General features: G+C 36.1%; 1 protein-coding gene across 3 annotated transcripts in view; it reads left to right on the forward strand.

Annotated features, from left to right (window-relative positions):
• Positions 1-407: 407 nt before the first annotated feature.
• Positions 408-15,915, forward strand: part of LOC132928406 (A disintegrin and metalloproteinase with thrombospondin motifs like) — a 49,300-nt gene continuing 33,792 nt past the window's right edge. For 2 of the 3 annotated variants that reach the window (XM_060993043.1, XM_060993042.1), the window contains exon 1: positions 408-1,054. The gene's annotated coding sequence lies outside the window, so the exon portion shown is untranslated. The remainder of the gene's footprint in view (positions 1,055-15,915) is intronic. The other variant, XM_060993044.1, reaches the window with a different exon arrangement.

Here is a 15,915-nt window from a genome sequence, read left to right on the forward strand (position 1 = left end):
CAATATAATACGATGCGATGGACGGTATTCGCAGACGAAAATTGCCAAGCCGCGCTTCTATATGAAAAAAAAAATAATAATAAAAAACAACCATGGTCGCGAGCTGATAAGTATCGTATAATTGATCGAATTTGATGGATCGCGGAAAATTGCGAATTCGTCGTCGAGAGTAGCTCGCGACTTACGCATACACCTATTGCACGCACACACACACTCGCATAATGCGACACGGCACTTTCCGCGGTGGGAGTCGGGCATCAAAAGAAGGAGATACGGGTGAGAGTGAGAGAATGAGAGGGGGAGAGAAAGACCGCGCGCGACACGGGGAGGGAGGAGAGTGGGAGAGACCGATGACCACGCGAGCACGCCGTGCGCGGACGGGGCAACAACGGCAGCCGGAGCAGCAGCAACCGCGGAGACAACAACGGCGGCGGCTATAGCAGTAGGTTCGTCGAGAGAACACGACACGGACAAGCGCGACGCCCGGGGGACCTCACATCGATATATCATTGTACCGGCGGCACGGTCAGTAGTCATCGCGAGTTGACGACGAGTAGTGCTCGTCGAGTCCCCCGCGACTTATAGACACAAACACAATCGCCGACAGTAATAATATACTAATCGCAAAATATTTTATATCTCGCGCGTACACATCATATGATACTATAAAGCGTCGAGTTCAAGTCGGGCCAGTCGAAGTACGCGCAAATATTAAAGTGTCCAGTGAAAGCAGTCCACACGGTGCGCACGACAGTCGTATAACGTCGCTCGCGAATTTTTTTTAAATTCTCAACTCTTAACGTCCGAACGTTTTTTGGATTTCCGCCCGTGGACGTGACACAGACGCCGGTCGTGCGCGCGCGCCAAACCACCGGGGTATTTTATTTTTTAAAGAAAAACTTTTTTTCGTTCACGTCGATACCATCTTTTTCGTTCGCCGAATCGCGCCGGAGTCCGGTGTTTTGTTTTTTGCCGCGCCGACAACGAGGAGGACGACGGTTCCCGCAGAAGTTTCGGATTTCGTTCCCGTTTCGCCGCGTCTACTGTCAAACGAGTAAGTACTTGCACACATGTTATATCCATGATCCGCGCACAAACGATCCGAAACATTTTTTTACTCATATTTTTCTGTCTTTTACGGGTGAAGTCGGTATACTCGGCTTATTATTAATATATAATATATACATATATGGTAGAGGTAAATATTTGTGATTTAGTCTGTACGGATTTCGAGCGAAATCGAAACCGATCGCAATATAATATTATACGACGTACACATTATACTAGTTTTCAGACGAGTTTTACGTAACGACTGTGTGGCGCAAAAGTTGTTGTTTCGAACGTATATAGAAAGGCGCGCGCAATGTTTTTTTTCCCCGTACGTGAAATATGAAAGTGAATTTACACGTGTACGTATACGTAAGCGCCGCCCGACAAGCAACGCGCGTTCGCTCATCTTGCACTCGACTTTTTCCTCCAACCTCCAGGCCCTCGGAAATGACTATATGGCGAATAAAATATTAATGACCAAACATCCTCACCAAAGTAGACACGAAGCCTGTGATACTGATAAATAATGTTTGGCGTTTTACGAGAACCGTTTACAGAGCTTTAGGCGAATAAATAAACACCTTAGTGTTTCAACCGTAGAAAAACGTGTCGGGCATACAGTATTGAGTGTTATTCGAAGTGCAATCAAGAAAATCACTTAGCTATAGGACGACCACCACAGTGCAAAGCGTTTGTGGCGCGAAACCGCTAACCATTCACAACGCGGTACCTAAATATTTTGTTAATCGAATAGTGTTGGAACCAGACAAAATCCTTTACGTTTAAAAACCACGTCGGGTGATGGATGAATAATGGTTTGTTCTGATAGATCCGTGTACAACACTATAGAATCACCAGTGATTATAATAATACCGTAAGATTCCATTAAAACATCGAAATAATATCGACCCGGCGCCCGGTGTGTGCGTATATAAGTACTGTAGTACGCGTTAACAAAAACCATTCGGAAGAAAGTAAACACGGTGGGCGAACAAGGAAATAATAATAATATATACAGGAGAAATATATTACAGTGTGGGAGAAAATGTATCAACGGTCATTGTGGTCGGACAAAGCGGAGAAATCATATTTGTATTTGGTAAAAAAAAAATATATATATAATAATGATAATAATAATATTTCGTAACGACTATACTAAAAACGATAATGTCATGAGTGCGCTCGATAAAAAAAAGAATTACGACAATAATAGTAATGACGACTGAAAACATCGCCACCGTGTGTAACCATCGCTGGAATTTGTCATTAATTTCAGTTACGCACGTTTAAGTCTAATCTCGCGACTATCCACTCAGACAATTCAACGTAATCGCCAGCTGTAGGTTTGTTTTCAGTTGGAAACAATTGAATGATGGCTTCGTGGTTACTCCAATTATTCTTTAGCCCTGTGAAAACGCAAAAAAAAACTCTTACGACGACGATTCACGGGCGAGTCTCCGGAAGATTCGCCACAAAATCGACAATCGAATTTCCCAGACCATCAGTGACGATTTACCGTACCCAGCACTCAGATCTTTCATCGGCGGATCGAATTTCGCGTGACTCGTATTATACACGCGTACGGCAATAATATCATTTGCATACACGCTACGTGTGGTATAGGTATACTATACTATAGTATATCACACCACACGCACGAAAACGTCCGGTGAAAACATTTCATCGGGAAAGTCGCATATATGGTCGGGGGGTCTTGTAGGTATATCGAAATCGGATCGGACGGACAAATTTAATTATCTCCACCGAACTACAGTTGCTGCTTTAATGCGCGTTTAAGTCACCGTCGCGTACTGAGGGAAAGTAAAACGGAATTATAATAATAATAAAAACGTAGGTTTTAGGTGTAGGCACATATACATTATACATTATTCGAATTTATCACACGCACAAACGTTTCCTTAAAAAAAAACAAACAACCGATGAGTGGAAAAAAACGAATTATTAATTTTAGGTATATTATTATATTGCATATAAGTTTGATAGCCGATTCGCGATCATCCGTATTGAGTTACAGTGTCCGTATTAAGACCTTTAAAATTTTTTATATATTGCATATTATTGTCATTTTTATTAGGTATGATTTTTGTATTTATGTAAAAATGCGAACGGCGCTGCGCGTCAGTCGCTTGTTATGAAATCTCTCGAGTAGGTATAGTTACGATTTTAAAAAAACCGTTCGGTCTACGTCGCCATGTCCGAAAATTTCGCAACGCCCGTATGCAGGAAGTCTCCGCGTGGAAGTGTGTACAAAATATTATTATATTTCAAATCTGTAACGGGACGGGGGTAAGATTTCGAGAGGAAGGGGCGGGCGGCGTGCGATCACGACGACGACCGTTCACCTTGATCCAAATAATGTAATCGCACTGCAGCGGACATATACTATTAATATAGGTACATAATATGATATAGGTACAAGCGGACATTCTTGTAAATTGCCGTGCGCTACCGATTTCGCAATGGATTTGGTGTTGTGTCCTACGAATTGTTGTGCGATAATTGTTTGGTCGCCGGTTCGAAGTGTTTGACACACGCACACACATATATATATGTTATTATTGTGTCCGAGAAATAATCGAAAAATAAAATATAATATCCATTTATACATAGGTATAGGTATAATATATAATATCCATGTCTATATAAATTATTATCGATCTGTCTGTACATAAATATACGCGTGTACCGGGCCCACTGTTTTGACACACCATGTAAAATCCATTACCATTTATTATATACTTTTAAAGCTATGGAATATTATATAATTTATGTTTGCGACCGCGCAAGATCATTGCTCGTTGCGGTATATTGTATCGTTCATAACATATAATAACATATACACGCGTTTATAACAATATTATAGGTACTATATTATTGACACTGTGTAAAAACGGATATGCACGGTTAGCGTGCAATATTTTTTAAAAAAAATTTTCGAAATTCTTTTATATTACTTCGTTTGGCTTACAACTCTCGATTGCATAACTGCAAAACCATCGTCCGTCCCTGGCACTGTCCTCGGAAAATTAACGTAAAAATTGCATACGAAACAAACGTTATTAAACCTATACATATATAGATTATATTATATAAATATCGCAGCTTTTATACTGTCATATAAAAATAATTATTATAATAACATAATAAACCAATCCAGACGAACGCTTAAAATATTATTACCGTCAACGTCAGACTATGTGACGGCTGCGGATGTAATGATTATGCGCTTACACAATGCGATTATTATTATTATCATTATTACCATTGTATAATATTATGATATATATCTGCGTACACAGCCGTAGCTTAAACTTAACGAGATCGGCCCCGGCCCGTTACCTACACACGCACATTTATTTATGTATTATTATATTTATATATATATATATATTTGTCGCGAAGGATTGTCGACGGCATAGAGCCGAACGCTGTCGTAATTTACAACCCAAATACCTAGCCAACCTTAGACCGCTGCCGCTGTGGATAAATACCGAATATCCACTCGGCGGTCACTCGAGTGTTACGCCGCTAAAACCAAAGGTTAGTTTGTCAAGCGCATTTACGCGAATCGACAGCGGTGTTATGTGATCTGTTGCTGCTGCACGGGCTGTGTATCGGTCCCGCGCGTGGTCGAGTCGTAAACGCCGAAAACGAAGTATAACATACCTAATGTTCGGTATATGATCCATTTAACCCGCTATTGCATATTTAAATCTCTGCCAACTCGTTGAACTGTACTATATATTTTTAACAGCAAAACAGACTCAAACTCATTTTTCAAAACCTTTTTCACATTCCTAGCTGGAAATTTTGTAATTATTTCGACGTCTTTGTTTACAATTCACTCCTTACCGAACATATTAACATATTTTCCATCATAAAATTATTCATGTATGCTATAAGAGCTATAGAGCTAGAATATAATATCATTTATAAATAATTTAAAACTATTATTTCAAATTTTCGATATTTTTCGACATTACGTTATTTAGCTATTGCGTTATTAAATGAGGTTTTGAAATTGAATTTGTCTTATTTTTTAGAGCATTAAAATCCGCGCCCTAATTATTATATAAGATAATATTATTATTTATTATTACATCGTGATGTCCGTGGCACGCGCCATGTTATAAAAGCAGCGACCACGCGGGTGAACATTTTTATTTTATTTTGTCACGTTGTTGTTAACATTGTTTACTGCTTTTTCTTCATACTGCATATACTACTAGAAATTTAAAACTACTGAATGGGTGCAATTGTATAATTTAATTAAATAAAAAAAAAATTTAAGTTAAATTGCAAGTACTTATTATAAATAAAAACAGTATAGGTACTTCTTCAACATATTTTGTTATTTATACAATATCAAAATGTTCATAAAAAAAATTAAATCAACAATGCAGGATTTACCAATAAACATTAGTAAGAAGGGTGACAAAATAAAGGACGATTTATAAATGTTAAAATTAAATGTACCTATTGAAGATATCTAAAGATTTGCAAAAATAAAAGTTTATTTTTCGAAATAACAATTAGTGTTCAAAACAATCACACCTTGTATACCTAGTAGTATAATGTGTATTGTGTAATGTGATCTTTGGTGCAACAAATATCCTAAATTTATATCGATAATCATAATATATGTACCGTTCTGGTGTAATTTATTTAATATGCAAAATCGATCGTGTCGTGAGCTTTGGCGAGGATAAATTGAACGAAAAAATGTTTTTTTGCGCCACAGCCGACGCCGTGGGTGTGGGCTTACAATGTGTGTCAGCCGCGATGGTGTCCAGCGGCGCGACAGCAGTTTTCTAACAATAACAAATAATAATAATAACATTGTATATCAGCGCCCAGCGGACTTGTATTACTTCATAATAATATTTTTATAGTTATTTTCGTGCGCTCTTGTGACCGCGCCAGTGATAGCCCGCAGTGCAGTCGCGCGAGTTACGGGTCGTCGGCTGTTACGCGCGCAGACGGATATCGGCACGGATGTCGAACGATGCAATCGTTTTTTTACGTTTTTATATTTTTTTTAATATATGTAATATTTTTATGACGAAACTAATTATAATGGTTGGAAACCACTTGATCGTTCCCACAACTTCGAACAAGACATCGGAAGAAAAAAAAACAATAATAATAAACAAATTATTTATTACAGCTATATATATGTATATTATGTATTTACGTCGAGTATCGAACAATCTTTATAATAACAATAATAATTAGTATGATAAAATATTACATAGCCGGTTACATTGCGATTGATTTTTTTTTTTGCATCTCGATTTCGTCAATTTGCAGTCTGCAAACATTTCGATTTTGAGATTTTTTTAATTTGTTCCTTTTTTTTAAACCATTAATTAGTTTAAAATTATTCTTGGAATTTGAACAATCTTCTGAGAATTGAGTTATGTTTTTATATGATATAAATATATATAGAGAGAGACTGCAGTATAGTTAGTCGGTACACCGTATGATTTTGGTTTTCCATTCCCTCGTCCAAATTTTAGATTGGTCATAAATAATTTATTATTAAAACTCAATGCTCAATGTTTGATATTTTATACGTTATACTATATGAAAATATTTCGCTAAAAAATACTTGTATTAATGCATGAAAAAAAACAATCGTGATAAAATAAAATGTGAGTTTAAAAATTGTACTATATAAATAGAAAGCAAAACCATTTCGTCATACTAATATTATACTGAGAAAAGACCGAAGTCGAATTTACTACACGTGTCTACACCGTCTATGGATATAATCATCGGTTTGTGATTGAAGTAAAAAACATATCACCATATATAGTGTAATAAACACTTTGTTTATATATTTTGTTATGTCGTTTTAGCCCAAAACGGCAAATGGGATTTTCGCGGCTCAAAAAACGTAAATCGTATATCATAATAATGTATTCTCTGACCAGTCATTAATATATAGGTCTATATATAATAATATGTAACAGCCCGTTGTAAAACAATAATAAATAATTATGGTTGTTCGAAAAATCAGTTATAGGTAGAAGTACTTTCTAATACAATTTATAAAAGTTATATATATTATTATCCGACGCCGTACAACTGGTTCTGCGACCGTTTCCAACTGCAGACTTTAATATAGACGCATTAAATAATAACTAGCTGACGGTCATATACACATAATATATGTACCTACCTATATGTATATTTTGTTTTCCTACACTCGTGTTTATAATATTAGCGCATTGTTACGATTTTCGTTTTTGTTCTTACTATCGTCCGGCGTATGACGTACTACAATAAACTGTTAACAAATTTATAAAAAAAAAACCACGTGTCTTACACTTGTATTCGTATTTATTAAAAATATTTAAAAAAAAATCGACAGATGTATGACATCCAGTCAATAACGTATGATAATAATAGTGTTATTATGTATAATATGTAATACAATACGCATATTGGGTATGTATCTACGTGCATATATATTATTGATATGTTGTGTAACACGAACATTGTAAGGGTCAGTGTTTTATCGGTGTTTTCGGTCGAAAGGAACAGTTTTTTCTGTCTTTTTTTTTAATGTACCTCCTCTCCCCCGTCCGTTCGAATCCGTTTAACCTCGCTGACGAAAGCCGAACAATGTACAATATGACGTCGCCGCGGTTGTCTATAACAATATTATCGTTGGTGTGTGAACTCGCCCGGTAGCTTGTGTACCGATATAATTACCGGGCAATTAATAGCCGTATCATGCGTAAGAATGGTTGGGTTGTACATTATAACATAGTTACGCGCGCGCTGCGATAGACGTAGTTGTGCGAAAGGTCTGCTGCCACCTTGTCCTTGTGGGAAACGACCTTATGACGGCGCGACTGCTACCAAGAGCTATATGGCGTTTCACGGTTGATAATACGAGATATCCTTTGTATTGTTCGTCGAGAAGCGGAATAATAATAACAGCGGCGATAATAATGATAGTATAATATGACATTTCGTGGATTGTGTATAGTGTACAAAGCAAAATGGGCCGCCGACCTCGCGGCCCATGAGACGCGCAAACCCCCACGCCGAACCGCACAACACAATACCGATATTATTTAGCATTTATATGGTATATCAAGCAAAATTACGTCGACTTTTAAGTGATGATAGATTCCGTGACGTCATATATATACACAGTATTAACTGTCCACTACATCGATAGAGTACGCGACGTTTAGCTAATCGGAACGTCCAGCAAATCGACTCGGTGTCGAATTTGTCATCGCAATATTATAATAGTCGTTCATCCGAATTTTCGATTTTCATAATCCCCCCCCCCCCCAGTGTGATTTATTAGTGTATGTGGGCTGTATGCGCAGATAAGTCTATGATTACCTATATATACTATATATATAGCCTGCCTGTAATGACTATAAAGAAGTGTTGTGTTGTGGTGAAGTCGATACAGCAGTATGGTGCCTATAAGCCATGCAACGTATACCGTATCTATATACATGTAGTTGATCAAATAAATATACTCTACAGTGTAAAGTCTACAGAAATGGTATGTGCAATACCTACTGCAATATGTATAATAATAATATATAATACGAAGTTTGGGTCGTAAAAATTAAGCGCACGCACGACGTTTCGGCTATGACCGCTGCCGCCGTGTGTGCATATAAACAGTTACGATGTAAGAGGATCGCAAGTATACTATGTATATATATATATATTATAAGATTACAGTAAACCCGTCGGAGCGCAGAACCGACATGGCGACATTGAGGATTTCACATATCGATTCCCTCTGGCTGGGATTGCAACTCGTTGATGTTATTTTAATTATTATGTTATCTTTATCAAAATCCACTAAAGCTTATATTGTAAAAAGGTCATTGGATGAAATAATCACTAGAGCAGTCGCTACACCACATCATTCGATCATAATATTGTTATTATTATAACTCATTTTATTATATACGTTCATATTACGTTCTATTATATGTTCCACCAGAAAAATAGACTCGCTCGTGTATGGCGCGACGGAGAGAGATCACATACGCTTACAGACGATAACTGAAATACAAATATCAACGAGATAATATTATGTGATGAGTATCTGATTATAATGCGCATTATTGCCTTGTTTATGTTAGTATATTCACACGCATTTTAAGGTTTTCAGACGAATTCAAGTCTCCGCGCGTGTAGCTTTCACCTAGGCAATCGAAACGCCGCGAGACGCGAGAAACGCAAAAAAGTACTTTTGCATATGCGTATCTAGCATGTACATTCAACGAAGCGATTTTGTATGAGCATTTTATATGTATTGCATAATACTATTATAACGTTTGAACGATCCGTTCTGGCTGACGTCGAATATTATCATCTGCAACGACCGTGCACAGTCCTAGCGAAAACGATACAGTAATTATTAAATAATATAATCAAGTGCTGCTGCAGTTAATGTCGTTTACCGGCGCAATAATTTGTCGTGAAATAATAACTGTAATTGAAAGTGTAAGAATGAAAATACTTTAAATTATACTACCATAAATGTATGGTCCAAGACAATCAAATTTTACTCAATGGCAACAACAAAAACTAACGTGCATTAAAATTATATTTTATCGAGAAATCAATTTATAACTATTATATCTCAACAAATGCTTATACAAATATAATAAACGTTATAAATCATGCATTATTATTTAAGTACATTGTATTACATGATAATAATAATTGAAAAGATAATAAAGTATAATAAAAGGTGTTATTACTATGGAATTGAAATAGTAGATGATGAAAGATTATTTAATAATGTTTTTAATAAGAGTTGCATAGTGATATACTTAAGTTTTTTAAAGAATTTGGAGATTTACTCAGACTTTGTTAAATATTATAGGTATGAATAGTATGATACTACTTTGGCGCTTTCTCACTGGACACGGGACACTCTGTTTAAGCGTCAAAGACATGCGTATGTGTATGTTAACATAGTGTGCTGTACACATATTTTATGGTAGCGAATCTTACGGTATACTGCGCGTGCGCACAGAGAGCGCGGAATGATATAATCGAGTGTGGTGACGATACATAATATACAGTTTCAACCGTGCGGATTTCGATTTCAATTGCTATACTATATTTTCTCTTTAATGCAATAAAAAGAAAAAACAATCACCGATCGAATAATGAAGTGTCGTCTGAACTTTGAAACTGGAATTGTCTTCCAGTTTTCATTACCGGTTCCCGTTTCAGTTTGTTTTTTTCGGTTATCAACAAATCCAGTTTTGAGTGTTTGCGCCGCGTATGAGAATTTCTACGTTCGTCGAAATCGTGGTTTCGCGGTATAAATAAATATAACCATGTATAAATCGCACGTCACAGCACTCACAACGATAATATCATTACACTCGAAAAGACAACGATGAACGAATAATTTTCTTCCTCTATTGGGTCCTATACATACAACAGTATCTGTACGAAAATGGGAAGTTTTTAAACATGACCCTCTGCAAGACTCGATATTTTAGGACCGGGCGAGAGCTCTGAATGCTCTGATGCCCGAGGCTACAAAACAAAGAGAGAAAATGATTGAACAGAATTTTTTTGTATTAAAGTACACTTAATACATTCACACTTAATATACATTCAGGTGTCGGTATTTTTCAGTCTTAACTTCTTCAGTGAATATAATAGGTACTTGATATATGAGTGATTGTACTTAATCTTCTGTTGAAAATCTGTATGTATGTTTAATATGATCGTAACACTCAAGTCATTCGATTACGGAGGGTAAAAAAAGAATTTGAAAATATTTAATTATTTGAGCGGAACGTTACATTTTTTTTTTCGAAAACTGTTTGCCATGTGGTTATGTTAGTCGTCTTTCTCGAAGATTCGAGCAATTCGTTTTATTTCCGTGCAGTTGTATCTTAATCAGTGGACGCGGTGGAATATCGTGTGTACTGCGCCGCGAGCCCGATTATACCACGACTCGCGAACGCTATATTATAATAAACACGTTCTTCATTAGCTGCTCTGCACTGGCCTCAGTCTTCGGCGGCAGCGAGATTACAAGAAAACGGCTAACTGCTGATGCTCTGCTGCTGCATTAAATAATATAATTTATATCCGCAGAGAGAAAAACGGACGACCCGCAGCAAAAAGACGGGGAAAAAAAAATAATAGGTATATAAACATTAAACACGCGCGTATATGTTTTATAACAATATCCTGACACGACCCGAGACCGACCGGTTTGCCGCGACGGTTTTCAGATATACAATAATAATAATAATATAATAATGTCCCGAGAGCCCGTCTCGGCGGTCAGTTCTACGGCGCGGCGGACGGGGGTGACTGCAGCAGGTTTTCCGCCGCGGGTTTTTCTTCGCGAGCGGACGCCCCCGAAACCAGACAACGATAACAATAATAACCGCGTTGTGTATATACTGCATAATGACGGTCGTCGTCTAGGAAGAAATTCTACTATCGCCTGCATGAGCACCGTGAGTCGAGTATAATGTACGACGACTGTTACGAAATCGGAAGTGCCACGCGCATTTCTCTATTCGCGGTATACGACTGCAGCGTCGTGTGTGCATATCATAGGTATACCTATACTGCTACGCGTACAATATTATAATATGTGAGATCGCGCGGTACGGCGGGACGACCTTGAAGGCGATCGTGATGGTCAAAAGCGTGTGTGCCCTCCAGACGCGCTGCTTTAACGCTGCTGCCGCTGCTGCTGCTGCACTGCTATATAATATGATATTATGTTATTGTATTATTATTATTATACGTATATGTATAGCGGCTAGAAAGTAAAAACGTCGACGGCTATAATACGTATAGGTATATGTGTACGTTTCTCGGGCGTACAGGTAGGTATAAGCACACACGGTGCGCCGGGCGAAGGCGTCGGCGGCGCGAGAGAGTGAAAGCAACAGGTGGACGGCGGCGGCGGTTGAAAAAAAAAACGCACGCGCCACATTATTATATTACGGTCATGATTGTTGTGATTATTCGTGTGTACGACTGATATAATAATAATAATAATATAATTATATTATCGCGTCTTATATATATACGAGTATTAGATATATACCTGCCATTATAGGTATATGCACGCGCATATATTAAACTGGCTCGGTGTAATGCCGCTGCGGCAGTTGTAAATCGTATTGTGTATATAAATAATAACAACACAAAGATAATACACAAAGTCGACGACACGGAGTTTGTGTAATACGGTTTTCGAATTCGTGAGCCGCTGGTGGTGTGTGTGTGCGCGCGCGTAAAGGGCGTCGCCGCAACGTGTTGAAGTGTAATACGTAAGTATACGAGTAGGTAACCTATTCGTGTCTCGCCACCGCTTTTCGAGCCCGTCTGTCGGCCATATTATATTATAGGTATATGTATACGCGTGTCATAGTATTATTAATATTTTTGTTGATGTTGGTGTTGTATATACCGTCATAAACGTCATCTATGTCTACTGCGATCAGTCGAAAAAACGAATTTGTTTTTACCCCTCTCCCCGTCCATCATTTTTCGTATGTTTTCTTCAATTTCTCTTCGTCCGTCCAAATTCAATCACCGCCGTATCGATACGATTAGATTATATTGAAAACCCGGGCCTAAGTATAGAGAGATCGTTTATCTGTAACACACGTGCAGTCCGCGGATTGCAATTATATCACATTATTATCCAATCGTACGAGAAAAAAAAAATAACATTATAACAATAATGTCATTTCGACATCGTTTTTGTATAACACGTGATCAACAACGCGCGCACACGACACTGACAGAGATTCTTTCCGCGGTGTCTGCACGATATCATGATACTATTAGTTATTACATAAAGTATTGTAGGTACCTATTTAGTACCTAATCAATTTCCTCCTAGAAAAAAATAACACATTAACGTATATAATATACTTTTTACATATTTTTACGTACTATATCCGTACGGCGTACGTCAAATTACCGCTGCGCACGAATAGAATAAATCGTTTAAAATTACCTATCAGCGATTGTATAAGAATTACATAATGTGTATTGTACACTTACGTGTCACATAAAATACGTCGATATATTTTTATTTTATATGAAAATAATCAAAACAACTTTTGTGCATAATCGTATATAGATCTATTCGCATGTAATATCTAAAGATATTCCGCATTTAAAAACTACCCCTATTCGTAGGTTTTTCGGGGTAGGTACTATTATAAAATTATCATATTTTTAAGTTTTTTTTTCAATAGAAACAATTATTTCCTTTTTGACTGACAAAAATGTGTTAGTTTTTATAGTTATTAGTTATTTATTATTTATATAGTATACTAACAAAAATAACGAAAATTATATTTTTCATAATCTGCAGCCCGGAACATTTAATGATAGGTGTACGTATATATGACGTATTTTGTATAATATATTGAATTAAAAAAAATTGCATTAAAATATTCATACTATACATCATTTGTGAAGTCTAGGGTTACTGACTTTCCAATAAATTAACATACCTACTGTTTAATATTATATATACATGTATATTATAGTTTAACTAATAAAAAACTCTCGTTGGTAAGTGTATAACGATAATAGGGTAAAATCCTATTTTTTTTCACTTTTAAATAATGATGGTCATATATATTACGATACATCAATGATAATATTATACGTCGATTATACAGCGATCGATACGTCGCAATAATACTATACTACTAGATATAATAATATAATACCTAATAATAATAATTGACGAGCGAATCACCTCGACAGCGATTCCTTGACCAATTTGATAATATAGTTAAACGTTAAGCAATACGTATATATAATAGGTACCAGGTACCTATTTTATATATATAATAATAATATTATGTATATAGGTAATCGTTGGTAGTACACACGCACTCATCGTTAATGGTTATTTTTTTGTTCATTTATTCGCCTCGATCGTGATGATAATAGCGACTATATCACGTGAGGATTTCTTGCGGTCCGAAGTTTGCCAATAAGACGCGTTTATTTTATTTATATAAGTATATTAATACTATAATAATGGCTATAAACTAATTAGTATCGAGTTAAAAAAAATTATATATATATACTAATTATATTATAATTTATCGAATTTCGTATGCAGTCAATGCAATATTATAAATAGGTACATCGCAAATTATACTTAAAAAACACATACACAGTACACACACAAACTTTCACGTTTTACACAACCCACAGTAGATTTATAATAATATAATAAAAGTAAAACTCTGCGATCCGTTTTTGTGTAAGAATAAACTGCCGATTTAATTAGAAAGTTTAAGTGGGTAATACAGCTAACCTATAAGTGATTTAAATATTATTACATTTTTCACAAATTTTTAAACTAAACGTCGATTATTTCTGACGACATTGAGCCACAAAAATGTAATAAGCCCAAATTCCAATAGTAAAATCACGCGAAACCTATATCTTTTTTTTTCGATTGCTGCAATATATTATAACATGTCGTGGCGTTACGCACACGAGTCATTCGCAATTTGTTTTTTTTTACGTTTAGTTAATTTTCATTAATGTACGATTTGCAACATAATAATACAATTACGATATTTTAAAACGATACTTTTGTTTTCGCGTGAAATGGCATGTCTTAAAATTTCTTACATCGATACGGGGAGTCAAATGTAATGTTTGCGGTCAAACGGTGAAAGATTTTCATTGTTTGGAATTCATAAATCATAATAAATTGAAAATCGTTTTTATTTTTTCTATAATAATATTTTCACCATTTGCCAATGAAATACATTTTCCCGTCTGTTGCAGCCGTAATTATGCTAGCCTATAAATACCTATATATAATATACACATGTATATATAAGTACCGTTGATCTACAGCACTATTGTTACTGCAGCTAATGAAAGCATTTATCGCACGAAAATGTATACAATGAGACCGGAGGTGATTAAGTAATTTATAAAATACCATAATAAATTATAATATATATATATATAAATGGGAGTAAAATTGTAATTGGGCCGTAGACACTGGGCCGCCGCTTGATATATTAAATGTGTGTATGATGAATTATTGATGATAATGGAAATCGAACCATCTTTTGTGTGCTCCGAAGATCGAACGGTTTTGCAAGAATCTCAAAGAAAACTATCAATATTGAGGTATGTTAATGTATTATAGTAACCGGGTCGTTGTCGTTTTTACGATGCAGACTTTCGTTCAAAATGAGAAACGATGAACTTACAAGAACTGCACGCCAATGGGAAATCCGTATTTATATATTACGATGATCGAGTGTATACAGAGTGTCCGCCGTTTTTATACTCGCACAGTGTCGTACACGGTCTCCCGCTCGTGAATTATCGAATTACATGTACGTCATATAAACTTCACTATAATATACAAAGTTTCTATAATCACTACTCGTATATGTCTTAAGTTTTAGAATTTTTTTATTTAGAAATAATCATACTCTTATAAAATATCGTCGGCTTTATCAATTTTTAAGAAACGCTAAAACACAAACATAATAATTTAATTAAAATGTAATGTTACTGCGGAAAAGTGGAAGAGGATGACGATGACGCGAGTAAAAAGAAAATTTATCTCTATCTAATCGATAAAAAAAACTTCGAACGTCAGAGGAAAACAGCGGAAAACAATAATTTCGATTCGATGATGGTGATAATAGTAATAATAATGTCATCGCATACGTCGACCACTCCGGCACAAATAACACCCTATACAAGTGTACACATTATACACGCAGGTAAAGCATATATCTACACAACGCGGTACGTAATTTGTCTGCCGGTGCTTAGCTGCACGGC

Source organism: Rhopalosiphum padi, chromosome 4 (assembly GCF_020882245.1).
Source record: "Rhopalosiphum padi isolate XX-2018 chromosome 4, ASM2088224v1, whole genome shotgun sequence".
Classification (NCBI taxonomy): Eukaryota; Metazoa; Arthropoda; class Insecta; order Hemiptera; family Aphididae; genus Rhopalosiphum; species Rhopalosiphum padi.